General features: G+C 41.4%; 1 pseudogene; it reads right to left on the reverse strand.

The window, feature by feature from the left end:
* Positions 1–1,715: 1,715 nt before the first annotated feature.
* Positions 1,716–3,837, reverse strand: LOC137286257 (uncharacterized; annotated as a pseudogene).
* Between the last annotated feature and the right edge of the window lie 757 nt (positions 3,838–4,594).

Here is a 4,594-nt window from a genome sequence, read left to right on the forward strand (position 1 = left end):
TTGATTCATCTGTTGATGGATAATATGTAATGTTACTTCTTTTTTCTCTTTCAGTTGACTGAGGATATGAACACATTTTACATCCTTATGTATCAACGCATACGCCAATATTCAATAAAGTTACATTTTGTTTCATGTCAACTCTCCTTGTTGTGTGTTATACAGTATGGTTGGTGTATATGGCTTCTGTTTCATGTCAACTCTCCTTGTTGTGTGTTATACAGTATGGTTGATATGGCTTCTGTTTGACGTCAACTCTCCTTGTTGTGTTTTATACAGTGTGGTTGATGTACAGAGTTTCTGTTTCATGTGAACTCTCCCTGTTCTGTTTTTTTTTCAGTATGGCTGATGTACAGGGCTTCTGCCAAAACTGTACATGCAGGCGCCGTGTGGGTTCTCATAACAATCTGTCCTATCATCCCTACAGGGTTGTCTACTTGCTGGTCAACTTTACCGAATTTCTAGAGTGGCATTATTTAGAAGTTGGGGAGTAATATAAGGACAAGCTTTATGGATTAACAGTTTCTTTATTCAGATGATGCGACGTTTCCATACAGATTCTTTATCTTTGTCAGATACCATCTTGACAACGAAACAAAAATCTGTATCGAAACGTCGCATCATCTGACTAAAGAACTTGTTCATCCATAAAGCTTGCCCTTATAAGTTTAGCGAAATGGCGACATGAGACGTAAAGAAGGAAATTCACACAAAATACCGAGTGGACATTAAAGCGAGGCGCACACACGAGTACACAGTCTCAACCTGTGGCACAGCGATGTTTGGTTAACGCATGTTTTCTAATGTTCTATTTATGACCAGGCAGCATATATTTTATCACATAAAACAAAACTAACAGACATGGAGTCAACACAGGGAGATAGTGTTGTTTTAGTTCGTCCTACTGCAGCCACACTACAGGCCTGAAAATATTCCAATCCAGAGTGAACAATTAAACCGGTGATTGCTATCTTAACATTACTTTGGGGCACGTTATAATATCAAGGTTGCCGCCATATAGCTCGAATATTGCTCAGTGCGGCGTAAACCTAAACTCACTCCAATTAGTAGCCACGGGGCCGTTCAACTACCCAGGTGGATGATCTCCGAGACTTGACTGTTTCAATGTACCATGACGGGTCAGTAGCTGCTCACAGTATCAACCAGTGATTTGCCTCACCCATAATCGATTATGTACCGACTATAAACACCAACCAAACAAAATGTATTTGCTCTTTTGTATACCAGATAAATGTGAAATGACGTCACCTAAAGTGATTTTACGTTCTCCCCTTCAGCAAAAAACGATATAATGTGAGGCGTAAATCTGGTTTGAGCAGATTAGTGAAAAAAGTTTTCGTTTGATATCTATTCAACACATACATGAAAAAGCTCCAGTTACCAAAAAGAAACCTTATATTCATATTTGATACTATCTAACCGTCCCCTGATATGTGATTTACCACTGAATACACGCTATGACTGCACCATCTTGTGGCGGCACGCCAAATGGGTAATCTTCGTGTACCCATTGAATTCAAAACGTTTTCCTTTCCCGTCTCCAGCTGTGTGAACGCATATACACGTGTGTAAAACTACCATCCAACTGAACCCGAGTTATATTGGACATCACATGGAACAAACACAAATGTCTGAGTGAAACTTTAATCAATGCACACAGCACGCCAATGTCAATAAGAGAGAAAATAGTTCATCGCACAGGTTCGACATTCGGCAGACGTGTTCTGGATTCCGACATCAGATCACGGGGCTGAAACACACGAACAGTTCTGTGTATCAGCTGTGTATGATGATGTGGTCAGTAGATGATTCACATCAGTGAAACTGAGTTACATTTCATTTAATGATCGTCTTTGACACAATGCATTGCTTTACAACACTCGCGCACACACAATCACAAAAACACAATACATGTATACCCTCGCACACACACAGTCACACACATTTTTAGACGCCGATATCGTATGGTATGTAATTACGAAACGTTTCCATGTAATATTCCGTGAGAGATCTCTGGTAACATGCCTGAGTGGGTCCCCATCAAACGTTGCTTGTAATGGCTCTCTTGTAGCCTATGCAGTCTTCAGTAACGAATGGCTGAAAGAGCTATCTTATAACCTAGGCTGTAAGAGGGGTGGTACGTAATTTCCTACGCTTTCATGCTTTTGGAGCTGAGGGTAATGTGGAATATTGAAGAACATCGGTAGACAGATAGAACATTGTGTACTAGTGTGTTGGAGGTATGGCTGTTCTCTGAACACTGTGGGGAGTGGGGGAAGCAGCAAAGTGTAAACAATAATTACCAGATTCTGGACCTTCGTCCTCGAACGTCAGCGCCGCATCAAAGAACTCGTCCACATCCACGTTGCCATCACCTTTCAACCATTACAGAAACGACAATCTGAGGACGTGCGTGAAGTCAATGACTCGAACCACAGTGATCGAGTAAAAGCTTTGGAATCTACCATTAAAATGTTGTATATAGTGATGTAACAAACATAAACCTTTGCTTATAGTCTGTTAGTTAAAATGGTTGTCTAAATCACAGATCAACATTTGGCTCAACAATATGACTTAGACAAGCGCCCTCACACCCAGTGAGACAGTCACACGCACGCACGCACGCAAGCACGCACGCAAGCACGGAAACCCACTGGGATAACCACCGTAACTTAAAGCTGTATGCGACATTACAAGTTGTCAGTGTTAAATGCATTATGCCTCCAGCTGTTACGAGTTTCACGTAGACAGCAACTCAGGATTGGCATCGGCCATGTTCATGAAGTGGTCGAGTTGGGTGTCGCTTTGGTCGACTCCGAAGTAGCTAGCGGCCTCGGACCTGTCCACCAATCCATCTGTGTTCGCGTCCACAGCCCGGATCTCACGCTCTGTAAACTTTCTGTTGAAGTGAATATTTGCACAGTGAATTAACAAGTTCACCTCGTTAGGAGCATTCAAAATAATTGAATTTCTAATCATCAGTCGACATCAGTCACCATCAGTCGGTATGCTCAGCTTATCGGAGTCAGGTAACAGAGCGCATTCATTCAATGAGTTGAGTTTCCGGATGAAATAGTAAATGACATTAAAACCATACTGAACAAAATACCGATATGCAATTTGCGAAGAAATCGGTTTTAAGGAGCACAGATGAATCATAACATTTGACCTTTTGTAACCTAAGCGATGGAAATCAGAGTAATCGTGATTAGCAACAGAAACAGAAGTTCAGTTCTCCTTAAGGCAAATTTTTAAACTACCTGTGAAAGTCAGCAAAAGGGACTTTTCTACTGATAATCATTAATGACACCATGTGTTCGGGAGAAGAGTAATATGTTGTCCTACCGTTAGCGCCCGCTATTTACAGTATTTGCATGACAAAATTAAGCGTTACAACCCTCGTACAGCATCCATGTGGAGAATCGAACCCGAGTTTACACTTTTACCACTGGGCTATCCCACTGCGTCTTAATGAAGAGTAGCTCTTTTCGATAAAAAGAGACTTGAGTGGTGTCTGTTGAAAGTGATAATACTGAATAATGTTGTCGAAACATTATCTTTTACAGTGTACCATAATTAGTAGAACATTGAAACTAAGAGTTATTTCAATAAATACGTTAACTGTAAATACCTGTACAGACCACACCCGATCTATATTCCCGTGTGGTCAGGCCTGAAATAGGTTTTAGCCACAGTACTCAAAACTGGCTTGATGAAGGGTTTACTTGTTCGTCTCCCCCAACGTTTTCGCCAAAACCCATCCGTTCCCATGACGACCAGGACAGTGGTCAAACATACAAGAAACGCCAGCTTCATTCTTACTCTGAAAATAATGTCAAATCATGTGAAATTCGGTAATGGAGACATGCGAATAATGTAGTTCATGAAGAGAAGTTGGCAAGGCCCGATTATTCAAGAAATTTGAAAATTATGTCAAATATTGAGAAATTCGGTAATGAGACATGAGAATTCTGTAATTCCTAATCGCGATCCAAACCGCGATTACATGTATTCCATAGAGCATAGAGAGTAGAGCTGTGTATCTTCGCCTAAGTAGCGAGACCATATAAATCAGCGGCCAAAAGAAACGCCACCAGAATAGAAACGTCTGTAAATTGCCAAAATATTTGAAAATAGCTAAAACACATATCTCGAACACGGCATGTCTATTCCCACTGGACATTGGCACTTTTACGAAAAAAACCCAGAATATGCACGAATACAGGAAACTGTACACAAAGTTACCCGTTTCATACTAGGCTATAAAAACTAACCAGCTTTATTCTCTTACACCGACTGACAACAGGACCATACCTCGTTTAACACCAGAGCGGAGGTAGCGAGCAATCTGTATGTTACAGATGGAACAGACACAAGAGCATGTGGCTAGGACCATGGGGTGCTGTAAATTCATCATCGGAAGGCACGTCACACGTCTACGGCAGACTGACAGTACTGTAGACAGGCCAAAGAGCGATATACTGAAGGCCTCTGCCCAACTGGCAACAGCGGCACTGGCAAAAAGTGTGAAATTTGCTGACGGAAGCAAGTTTTAGCTCTACACGATCAGTGC

The sequence above is a fragment of the Haliotis asinina genome, chromosome 6 (genome assembly GCF_037392515.1).
Source record: "Haliotis asinina isolate JCU_RB_2024 chromosome 6, JCU_Hal_asi_v2, whole genome shotgun sequence".
Lineage (NCBI taxonomy): Eukaryota > Metazoa > Mollusca > Gastropoda > Lepetellida > Haliotidae > Haliotis > Haliotis asinina.